Below are 13027 nucleotides of genomic sequence, written 5' to 3'. Positions count from 1 at the left end.
ACCCTTGAAATTATATCTAAAATCAATGAGTCATGTAAGACAATACCTGTTGCTGCTCTATATTAATGTATAGAGTTGTTCCCACCCAGAAATTCTTCTGTAGCACTTGTGAGCAGTAAAAAAGTACATGGAAGCAGGCTTAGGAATATGTCTGTAGAAACTCTGTACTCATCCCACCCCAAGTGAGTAATGAGATGAGGTCCAGGCTAGTTTCCTTTAGGACAAAATAAATAGTATGATTTACAAAATGTCTTTCGTGTTACCTCCCTTCTGTTTTTCTGATTTATCTCTTTAATTAATCCAATGATTCTCTAACTTTTTGGTCCCAGAGACATTTTATGCTCTTGAATATTATTGAAAACCCCACAGAGCTTTGACTTTTGTGGGTTATATCTATTGATATTTACTGCACTAAATATTAAAACTGTGAAATTAAAAATATTTATTAATTAATTCATTTTAAAATAATACTAACAAACTGATTTTAGTTAACATAAATAACATATTTTCCCAAACAAATAACTATATATTCCAAAATAAATGTTTCCCAAAAACAAAAAAATTACAACAGTCCATTGTTTTTATAGTTTCGCAAAAACTTTTAAAGATTCTTTATAACTGCTTCCAGAGGAATATGTTTAGTAAAATGCTTAGACATCAAATATAGTCTCAGAACATTTTATAGCATGGAATATATAACTTCCACCTTTAGAAAATAGCCTAACACCAAATCTTTGTCTTTCATTTGTTATTGAAGGAGTATTTTCTGTTTTAAGCTTGATGAAAGAATCCAGGAAATTTGACTTCAACATATTTGTCTCACAAATGACTTTTATAAGGAACATTAAACCTGTCTAGAATAATATTAGGTTGAACTACGTAAAATTACTAATATTTCACTACTCTTTTGACCTTTAAAAATAAAATTTTATACAGTTTTTCCTAATATTAGGGATAGCAGAGCAAAACCATTTGTATTCTTTAAAGAAATTCTTATTAAGGAGAATTATACTTTGTTTAAGGAAGAATTTAGGTTATACTTTAAGAAAAATAGTTTTGCCATATTGGAACAGCTTTCTGAAAAAGCTTGGTTTGTGGATTGAGTCCTGACTAATGGTGGAAGATTCAAGATGTTCTAGAAGTTTACGATAAAGTTTATCAGTTCTCACCTGTTAAGTTTAGCTACAGTAGATAACGTTTCACTTGAGATAACTGCTTTTAATTTTTTTGAAATCAAAATACTTACCAGATATTAGGGACAGGGTTGATAATACAAATCTTAAAATTGTTTATTTTTATTATTGCTAAATAGTGTTAATAGAACTCACTAAAATGGTACCAGTATAGCAATAATGCTTTTCTTTGAATTAGAAGCTATATGTTTGTCTATTCAAAATGCTTATTGTGATATATATAATAGCGATATAAATATACATCCATGTGTTAACATTTTTTACCTACAATGTATTTCTTTTTCAACCAAAGCCCATCCTACCATACCCAGGAGTTACAGAAAGATATTGCTCACCATTGATGCTTCATATTATAAAATACAAACAAATAGTTACTGTGTTCTCATATTTCCAATGTACTTGTACATTAGAAAGCAATCACTTTTTAATTTATAGGAATCTAAATTTTAATCATTATTTATTTCCTTGAACTGTGTGCTAGTTATAAATTATTCTAAAGACAGTGTGAAGTGTCAACAAATCTTATAAGACAGTATACCTCATTTAGTGTCTTAAATCAACAGTATTTTGCACTGGGAGCAAGGAAACCAGGATTTTTAGCCAAAATAAGGTATATGAAAATACAGAAAGACTTTTTTTGTCTTTGTCTTTTTTTTTTCTGACATCATTGTATAGAAAATTCAAAGTTCTTTTGCCATCATCACTCAGTTTTGTAGGTATCTGGGTCCATGGCTAGTTAAGATAAGACCTGCATTTATTGAGTACCTTATCAAAGACTGTTGGAAGCATCCTACCACCAGTCTTTAAAGAATGCCCATAAAGTAGAGGAACTTCTAAATAAATATAGGGCAGTAGGAATGGAAGTAATATAATACAGAATATAATTTTCAGTAGAGAGGTCAGGTTCAGGAAGAATAATAGCCATTCTGTTACTGACATTAAGGCAGCAATAAATGGAATACAAAAAAGTGATAGAAAAACGGTGGCAGTGTCTTCTACAGCCTGGTGTTTCCTAAACCTGTGTCCCATTTACCATCCTACACAGTGTGCATCCTATTGCCGCAGGCCACCTCTCTGGTACATCTGGGGAAAAAAGGAACGAAACATCGGATGCTGTCTGTGGAATGGGCTCTGAGAATTTGTCAAGAATCATAAGTCAAAGACAAGCCAGACTCTAATTATGAAGCCATGTTTCTTTTTCTTTGGAAAACAGTAGAAGAGCCTAAATGTGCTCAGACGAAAGAGCATAAATAATAGCTGTGTTTTCTTTTAGCTTACTCTTTTTGGTAAGAACTAACCCCAGCTCTTTTAGCTTTTCCTCTTAGGCTATGTTTCTGGTCAAATCATTTCTGAATCTGTTTTCTGACTTCTGTGTTTTTTGTATTGTGTCTGTGGCACCCAAAACTCAAAGATAGTATTTGAAAAGAGTGTGTTAACTAATGCTGAGTCAATAAATGGAGGGTTGGTAGAGCTGTATTACTGTGGATAGTTATATGTACAGACTGTGATGCAAGCAGGATGTCATAGGAAGCTGGAAATAGGCCACTTTTCATTTCCTGACCCATAGAAGCCCCTTTCTTTTCTTCCTTAGCTATTGTCCTCTCCCTGACTAAGAGATACGTTGGACAAATGCATCATAGTTGGAACCGATGTTCGTTTGCGAAATATATAATGTAATGTGTTTGATTAGAAAAACCATCTACATCAGTTTCTGAGATGTGCTCTTATTAGAAAGTTAGATAAGGTGCAAAAATGTATCTTGGGAGAGGATAGTATTTTTTTTTTTCTTCTGGCTGTCAAATTAGTATGACATAAAGTCTTTGCTTGCTTTTCAAAAAAATGTACCAATTTGTAATCTTGGGACCAGAAATTTGGGAGAAGCATAGAAGTATTTTATAAATAGTACTATTTATCAGGATGTAAGCATGAGTTTGCCCTGCCCTATTTTCTAATTGGTATCTCTGTCAATAATACATATACATTTTTAATAATGTTATCACAACCCCCTTCTCCTTATCTGTGGTTCTGATCCGCCTTCCTTTCATCAGTCTCCTTAACCAAGCCTCACAGGGGAGGTAGACTGTGTAGCATGGGACTGTGTGAGCTATATGCTTATTCCCATTAGAGGCAGGGTGGCAATAAGAACTCATGTGCAGAGAAATAACTATTTATTTGGAATCTAGGACAGGGCTTTACTAAATATTTTAGATATCAGTCTTGTTTACTATTGTAGTTCTTTTGACATCATTGATGGCATGAAATGGTGGTTCAGCTGCTAAACTTATAGACATGCTATAGCCAGCAGACACATGCCTTTAATGAGAATCTTGATTCAAAGTAACTGTTACCAACATCAGCAGTCCCACACAGGGTTCCCATGCTTCAGAGAGCAGTTATTCACAGAAATTCCCTTCATAAACGTACTGGGTTTCACCAACTTGTCATTCTCATGTGCAATTATCTGATGATATCTCAGTAGCAGACTATCTGTGTTCTTTTAAGAGCTTCAGAAAATAACATCACAAACAAAATGCAATAATACCAGTAAGATTTAGAACTACCTGGAAAAAGACACTTTTGAACTAATTTGATTAATGCCATCAATTATTCTTTATCTATTTCCTTGTTGCCACTCATGATTTGACACTTGTGGAGTAAACTAATGTTAATATAATGCATTAGGAAGAATTCCCCTCCTGAGAGCTACTGTAGCATAACAAAGTGATGTTTAATGTTTTCTATGATATTTATTTAACTAAAATGGCTGATTAGATGTTAAACAGAACATAGGTTAATGATCTTTGTTATTGGCATTATAAAAAATTAAAAAAGAATAAAATAAGGTTAATGATGTATGCCATTATTATTACAGAGATTAAAAGCATGCAGTTGTTGGCTGCAGTGAAAAAAATGGGCACCAAGCTGTGAGTAATTAACAAAATTATATTATCTTCTAACCTTATAATTAATTAGTTTGTTTAGCTGTAGTATTTTCAAATGTTGGTCTTCATTGCCTTCATGTAATATAAAAATCTATACATAATTTTATATCTAAATATTGGAAAGCAAACTCATAATGATTTTTTTTTTTTTACTTCTGAGAAAGAACCAGTGAAATCTATATAGCCACTACCAAAGAAAGCACACTAGAAGAGACGAGATACCGAAGAACTTCTAGATGTCGTGGAGTTAGTGGAGATGTTGGAAGCTTTGGAGATCTTTTTTAGCTTCGGGAACAATTAAAACTTTCGACTCTTTGACCATCTCTACCAACCCAGGAATGCTCTTTGTTCTTTGAATTGTTTAATGAAAAGACTAGTTTTCTTTTTTCACATGAATTGTTTTTATGCTTACTATATTTAGGAAATAAAAATATAGGATGCCCAGTTACATGTAAATTTCAGATAAACTATGAATAATGTTTTACCATTCAGTGTTCCCATGCAATATTTTGTGTGTATTTATACTTTAAAGTTATTTATTTATTTTGAGATAGAATTTCTCTTTGTTGCCCAGGCTGGAGTGCAGTGGCATGATCTCAGCTCACTGCAACCTCTGCCTCCTGGCTTCAAGCAATTCTCTTGCCTCAGCCTCCTGAGTAGCTGGGATTACAGGTGCCTGCCACCAGGCCTGGCTGATTTTTTTTTTTTTTTTTTTTTTGTATTTTAGTAGAGACAGGGTTTCACCATATTGCCCAGGCTCATCTCGAACTCCTGAGTTCAGGCAGTCTGCCCATCTCGGCCTCCCAAAGTGCTAGGATTATAGGTGTGAGCCACCAGGCCCATCCAGGTTATTTTTTTTTTATTAGAAATTAAAATTTAACTGGTGATTCTACTTTTTATCTGGCAACCCAAATTATTTAAAACCTTCTGAACTTCGTTGCACGAATACTAGCTAGTAAATTCAGACATTGGGTTTGAAATATAATATCTTCAAAGGCATAAAAAAGCAGATATCCTTTCCTTGCAGTTAAACTGAAACTTGTACTGTTTCAGTACAAGAATATTTACATCTATTTATGTGGAGAGAGTGTGCTTTTTATATTGTTGGGCTACATAAGTTTCTAAATAAACGTGCCTTTTCCCTAAGTTCCTTTTTGTGTCCTTGGTATCATAGCTAGAACTTGTATGCTAACAGGGTATGGATTGAGTGGGGTGAACAAGAGGAGAAATCAGATGATGGTGAAAAGTGTGTTAAAACAATGTATGTTTCTTACTTTGGTCTCCCGTAAGTATTATCCTCCTGCTCCTCATCCTCACTCCTAGTCACAGCATGGCAAACGATGTCCAAAAAGTTGTGGATTTCTTACTGCTTATTGAAGATATTACTAATACACACTCTTTCTATATTTTAAAAAGGAATGAATAAAAGATCTGCTAAGAAAAGCTGGGATATTTAGGCTCTGATGAAGTTTTAGTAAGCTATTTTTAAAAGTTAATTTGTTAAACTTTATGACATTACATTATTTTTGCTTAGTTGTCTAAAGTGAGGCATTTTAAAAAAACAAAAAATGCTTGATTCAGTCCTCTTAAATTGTTGGATTTCAATAGTTTCTTTCTAACTACATGTTTTTCTAGAGGAAAAGATACACAGGTTTTCTGAGTTTTTCTTTTTCATTCTTTTTTAAAAAAATTCTTACCTTGGCATTTTTTCTTAATTCACTAGACTCCATATCTTAAGCGAATTCATCTTTGATCATGATCCAATTTGAACTGCAGTCAACGAAGGTGTAAGTTCCTAGGAGTGATAATCATTTATTTTTGTATACTATCCAGGGAAGAGTGTTGTGTAAAAAATTCATGTTTCTTTAATATTTACTCATGAGTTAAGCATGTTGACTTGTATCTTTATGTTTCAGTTGGCATTTGTTTATAGGCAAGTTTTCTTAAACTTGTTGATATAGCTCTTAAACTTGTTGATAGCCTGCACATTGAAGCCTGCTTATGAAAAACTTGAAAATGTGGGCTGGGTGCGGTGGCTCCCAGCCTTTGGGAGGCCAAGGAGGGTGGACTATGAGGTGAGGAGTTCGAGACCAGCCTGGCCAACATAGTGAAATCCCGTCTTTACTAAAAATACAAAAATTAGCTGGGCAAAGTGGCATGTTCCTGCAGTCCTAGGTGCTCGGGGGGCTGAGGCGGGAGAATCGCTTGAACCCAGGAGGTGGAGGTTGTGGTGAGCCAAGATCACACCACTGCAATCCAGCCTGGGTGACAGAGACCTAGAAATTTTGTGTTGAATCTTTTCACTCAATCAAAATTTAATTTTCACTAATCCCTTTTATACATTATATGCTGTGTGGTCACACAGATACATTAAGGTCAAACCATATGATATTACCAATATTTGTCTGTTTTTCATTAACAAAAATGACAATTTCATATGGGCCAACTAAACGTAAGTTCTCTTGTCTTCCCTGAAGTAACTTGGGAACGTATGCACCTTAGTACGTGTTAATGCATGGTAAGTTGCAGTTATGTAGCCCAATGCTTTCATACTCTGAACATCTGTATGAGGGCTCAGAATACTTTTATCTACTTAATTATTTTTTCAACGAGCCACTTTTTAAAAACTTTGGGAAATTTAACTCTTTTAAGGAATATTATAGAAAAATGCATACTAATTTGAAATGCTAGTAAAATATTTTCTAATAGCTCTCATGTTCATCAGTGTAATAACAAATTCACCTTACCTACCATGTAAGACATATGTTACACTTTGGAAAAACCACTGGAATTAATAGAAAATGCTATAAGAGTTCTGAAACATTGATCATATATATCTATATCTATATCTATATCTATATTTTTGAGACAGAGTCTCGCTCTGTCACCAAGGCTGGAGTGCAGTGGTGTGATCTCGGCTCACTGCAACCTCTGCCTCCAAGGTTCAAGCAATTCTGCCTCAACCTCTCGAGTAGCTGGGACTACAGGCACCAGCCACCATGCCCAGCTAATTTCTTGTATTGTAGTAGAGACGGGGTTTCACCGTGCTGCCCAGGCTGGTCTCGAACTCCTGAGCTCAGGCAATCTGCCCACCTTGGCCTCCCAAAGTGCTAGGATTACAGGCATGAGCCACCATGCCTGGCAACATCGATCATTTTTAAAATGTTTCTGGAACTTCAGGTGGAGAGAGAAATATACAAATATTTTCAAGACAGAGTCTCACTCTGTTGCCCAGGATGGAGTGCAGTGGCTTGATCTCGGCTCAGTGCAACCTCCGCCTCCTAGGTCCAGCGATTCTCCCGCCTCAGCCTCCCAAGTAGCTGGGATTATAGGTGACTGCCACCAAGCTGGGCTAATTTTTGTATTTTTAGTAGAGATGGGGGTTTCGCCATGTTGGCCAGGCTGGTCTCGAACTCCTGACCTCAGGTGATCCGCCTGCCTCGGCCTCCCAAAGTGTTGGGATTACAGGTGTGAGCCACTGCACCCGGCCGAAATCCATATTTTTTAATAAACAATAAATCTGAAAGAAAAATGGAGATGTCAATTGCTTTCTAAATTTTATACTAGATCCTAAGATATACTAGGTTGAACCATTAAAAAAATCAGCATTAATAGGGAGCAAAAATATTTCCATATTGGGAATTTCATATAAATTTAATCTAGTATGTAATGAAAACTATTCCTTTTCCTGAAGGAAATTAAAGCAACATTATAGTTGGATTATCCATGAAGACATGCAGTATACTTCCCAGAGGGGCTTTCCTATTCTTCATTGCCACAGGTAACTTGTTGACTCTTCAAGCTGTTGACCCTAACTTGTTGACTCATTCCCTGGGCCACTTTACGGCGGTATTTTCAATGATCTTTTATATAAGGCAAGTGAAAGCAGTGCAGGTAATCGTGGGACTAGATACAGTAGCACACCTGTTTATGTTTGCCAATATCCTGCTCTGGTTAAATGAGACATCTACAAAGAAGATCACCTGTTAAGAGATAGATCATTTGTCTCCTATCTACAGCCAGCCAAGTGGATAGAAGTGTATCAACATAGCTGGGAGCGATCATCATGTTGTGAAGTATGTGGAAAGCAGACAGGCATGAGATACGCACACATGAATTGTCCTCTTTCAAACGTCAGGCTGCTACATTGCTAGTGTATGCCTGAATCCAGTATGCCCAAATAAACTTAGTTTAGTTTTTCTGATATTACCACTTGGATTCCATAATATGTGGCGACACCAAGATAGCAAGAAAATAATGAGAGACTTCAGCAGCATGAAAGATTTTGCTAACTTTCTGCAAAGCCAAAATATCTATGAAGACAAAACTAAGAAATTTTATGCAGTTACTTTTTTCCTACTCATCAGGTGTTTATCATTATTTCTCTTTTTAAAAAGAGAAATTTTCCTTTGGAACTTGAACTGCAATTATGAATGCAAAAATGCATTATACAGAGATAAATTCATGCAATGTTACTTATATGATGTACTTCATACTTGGGAAAGATACTATTTTACCATATTCTCTACTTATCTTTTGGGGCATGACACTTAGGGTATTATTCCAGTGAGAAGATATAATTGTCACTGGGGAATTAGAGAAGGTAAGGTAAAGTGTGTTAAAACGAATATAGAATTTAAGCTACTGAACACATTGAAAGAGTTCAATAAATAATTGCTTTATATAAATACATATTCTTAGGCCTGGCTCCCAAAGTGCTGGGATTAGAGGTGAGAACCACTGTGTGCATTCTAAGATGCAGACAAAGCTTGAAACATTAACTTATGATAACTTATAGCTTATGACTGGGGCAGGTGTATCACCTGAGGTCAGGAGTTCGAGACCAGCCCGGCCAACATGGTAAAATCCCGTCTCTACTAAAAATACAAAAATTAGCTGGGTGTGGTGGTGTGTTCCTGCCTGTAATCCCAGCTACTCCAGAGGCTGAGGCAGGAGAATCGCTTGAACCAGGGAGTCAGAGGTTGCAGTGAGCTGAGATCATGCCGCTGCACTCCAGCTTGGCATGAGTGAGACTCTGTCTTAAATAAATAAATAAATAAAATAAAATAAAATAAAATAAAATAAAATAAAAACATTCTATTAAAGTCAACTTTAATAATTTCTCTCTTTTTAATAAATGCCTTTAACAACTTTCTGAAAGCTTCTTGTTTAAAATTTAGGTGCAGCTCAATCTAAACAGATGACATTTTGCATAATTTAATGTTTGCGTATAATTAATACAAATGACTTTTGATTGATATTTAGTATTTTATATATATTCTATACTGGATTAGTATACACACAAAACCTTTAGCATAATATAATTGAGTAGTAAAGTTTCTAACTCTAATAATTATTGAATATAACAGTTTTAGTTGTTACTTTCAGGAATAGCCTTTGAAACATTAACAAATTTTAACCAGTGTAGTTCTTATGTAGTTCATAATAGAATGTACTGTTAAGAAATACTACCTTCATAACATATGTAGAGAGAAAATGTAGAAGTTGTATATTTGATGATGAATGAAATTTTATAGAAGAATATTTGATATGTAAACTAAGCACATTTTACCAAATATATTATTAGAAGTTTATGTGAATGAATACACAAACATTTTTTAACGGAATAGCGTATCATTATAAAGGTGTTTGAGGAGGCTAGGTGCGGTGGCTCACGTCTGTAATTCCACTTTGGGAGGCCGAGGCGCACAGATCACGAGGTCAGGAGTTCGAGACCAGCCTCACCAAAATGGTAAAACCCTGTCTCTACTAAAAATACCAAAATTAGCTGGGTGTGGTGGCATGTGCCTGTAATCCCAGCTACTCAGGAGGCAGGAGAATGGCTTGAACCTGGGAGGTTGCAGTGAGCCAAGATCACACCACTGCCCTCCAGCCTGGGTGAAAGAGCAAGACTTTGTCTAAAAAAAAAAAAAAAAAAAAAAAAAATGTTTCTGGAAAAGGAGCTGAGATATCTTCATTACTTATTTCAAGATTACTGTAAGGTATCAATAGTCATAGAAATCTTACAATGCTGTTTCTCATCTGCTATTGAACAAAAATATAAGTGGTTTAGGGTACAGTTGCTCACCTATAAATTCTGTTTCAACAGATATTAGCAATTTCAAATTGTGTATTTAAAACTATGTTCATTTAGTAATTAAATAAAATATAGTTTGTAGGAGGTAATGAATTTTCATTCTCCTTTACTTACTAAAGTGAATTAAAGTTTTATCATAATGATCTTGGGAATGTAACAAAAATGACCACATATAAATGTTTTGGTAGGAATGTATTCATTTCTCCAACCTAATAATAAATTTGTAATTGACAACATTCATGAAGAGGTTGGTGAGGAAGTGCATCATTAGCAGGTAAATTTTTTTTAGTCAATCTTACAAGTGATTTCCAAAACATTTGGTTAAATATTATGTTTGGCAGAAAAAATTTGCTCCAGCTGCTCCTACATTAGTCAATGTGAATTCTATCACATGAGGCCTTCAACATTGCTCATTTTCATTGCTCTGTGAAATAATGATTATATAATTTCAAGATAGCCAGAACATAAATAGATAAAAGAAACAAAACATACTGAAAAATGATTGAGAAGTTTGAATATTCTTTACAGGATGGAAATGGGTTAGCAAATTATTCTTTCAAATCAGAGATCTATTTTCACATCATGTATTTGAAAATTAACACTCATGAACTCTGTTTTGTTTTCTTCCATTATCAGTAATAACCTTAAAAATCTTTAACCTTTCATAGTACAGGTTCAGTATTAACTGTCAGATAACATGTCTCACAGGTTAATTTTTCTATTGAATTTTTGCACTTCTGTCAGCAGGCATGACATTATCGCTCTTTAATTTCTTCAGTGAAGCACATTGCCAGTAGGAAATTATTTCTTGTCTGGATTTGTGTTTTGTAACGACATGCCAAATATAGTAAAGTCTGAGATATAATCTAACTGGCATCACACTTTGTATATAACACTTATTGAGTGCATATAAATTAGAAGGCAGGGTTCATTGTGTCTGGTGTTCTTTTATCATGAATCTTGTGTTCTATGTTATATTTTCCCCCTTCCATTTAATTATATATGAAAAACAAATTTTATAGTAAATGGCACATAAGAAAAGACTTTACATTAAATTGAAGCAAATTTAGGGACAATTAACTCACTAAGTAGTTAATGTAACTTTTCAACAAAATTGAATTTATAAACCTGTATTTCTGTGTTTGCATGTGAATATACAATATTTTGATATAGTTATCACACTGAAAAGTATTGCCCTTAAAAATAAAAGTTTTACCTCTGACTCTCATGTACATTGGTTAAAAAACATTTTAATCTTTGTAAAGAGTATAATTTAGAGTTACTATTTACTTTACTAGGAAATAACATAAACGTGTTATGAAAATAAATTCAGGTATCAGCAGTACAATATTTTCAGGAAATAAGTAATTTCTAAGGTTAACTTTAGAATATAGCACAGTTATCTAAAATACATTTTCCACAGTAGAAAAAAATGCAAACCTTCCATTTTTGGCAATATGAGACACAAAAATCTAAAAAATTTCATTTGTACAGAATATCTTTTGGTTTGGAATAGTACCTTTGAAAGAGAATGTATGTTTATAAACATATACTTTGACATAGGTTTACTATTTTTAATGTATTTTACCAAAGTATTGGTCTACGAAGGTTTGGAAATGAATAACAACTAAACCCTGATCCTTCATCTCAGGTAATTTGAGAAGAGCTTAGGTATAACAGGCTAGATGTACTGCTCAAGGAGGAGACAAAATATTGGTTTTACAAAAATTGGAAGCTCATGCCTGATATTCTTGCAAAGGTGAAACATTTAGTGGACGAACCATAGCAAAAACAACAAACAGTAGACAATGAAAAATAAACAATATCAACAATCCTCTGCAGAGGAGTGTTGTTTAGATAATTCACTTTTGAGTGGATGGAAAAAGTTTCCTGTAAGGATTCCTAGCAACAAGACTTTTCTCCTGCCAGTTTGAGGCCCCAAGTCATCTTACCTATGTGATTCCACAAAAGAGGAAAAAAACAAATATAAAGTATTTCTTGTGTAGAGTTTGCTAGACATTACCTTCTCTTCATAGAATACAAGGACATAAACTTGTGGTATTCTAAACAGTTCCCTCCTGACTTATATGCTATTATTTTTCTAGTTAATAATATTGTTAACCTTAAACCTCTTAATAAATATAAATTAAATATGGTGAGTAACCACTAAATGAATAAATATGAAATATAGCTCAAAAACTGGCAGGGAGAATTGTAATAAAAAATAGAAAAAACTTAATAAAAATAATTTCAAATATATTATAATGACATCACAATAACTGTAAATAGACTAAATTCTTCAATAAAATATACATATTTTCCAAATGAAAATGAAAAGAAATTCAGGTACATTTTAAAATATAAAGACAAAGAAAGATTCAAAGTAAAAGGTTACAAAGAAAGCTACAAGTCACATTCTAAATGAAATATGTCTATAGCTATATTGAAAGAGAATAAAATAGAAGGTAAAGTAAAAGCTTCACCAGAAATAAAAAAGATAGCATTTTGCCTCCCAAATCTGAGCAACGTATCAGGCTTTTTAAAACCTAAGCTCTACTACATATTAAGATTTAACATAAATCTATAATAAGATAGCTTGGTAGCATGCAGAGATGGTGCATACTGGTGAATTAGAATAGAAATCCCAGAAACAGATCTGTGTAGATATTGAGATCTGATACAGATTAAAGTTGATAATGGCAAAATGATGGCTTAGTAAGTAAAAGATCATTAAATCCACATCTCATTATCTACAAAAATCAATTCTAGGTGCATGAAAACTTAGCTTTGAAAAC

At 33.9% G+C, this 13027-nt stretch overlaps 1 long non-coding RNA gene across 1 annotated transcript in view; it reads left to right on the top strand.

Moving 5' to 3' along the window:
* LOC129050072 (uncharacterized) overlaps nucleotides 1–5297 on the top strand; it is a 40479-nt gene extending 35182 nt beyond the window's left edge. The window contains exons 2-3 of the long non-coding RNA XR_008513504.2: nucleotides 4066–4117; nucleotides 4300–5297. This is a non-coding gene — a long non-coding RNA (uncharacterized LOC129050072). The remainder of the gene's footprint in view (nucleotides 1–4065; nucleotides 4118–4299) is intronic.
* Nucleotides 5298–13027: the final 7730 nt, after the last annotated feature.

The sequence above is a fragment of the Pongo abelii genome, chromosome 16 (assembly GCF_028885655.2).
Source record: "Pongo abelii isolate AG06213 chromosome 16, NHGRI_mPonAbe1-v2.0_pri, whole genome shotgun sequence".
In the NCBI taxonomy this organism is placed as follows: domain Eukaryota; kingdom Metazoa; phylum Chordata; class Mammalia; order Primates; family Hominidae; genus Pongo; species Pongo abelii.
The sequence above is the reverse complement of the archived record's forward strand: the minus strand, read 5'-3'. Positions and strand labels throughout refer to the sequence as shown.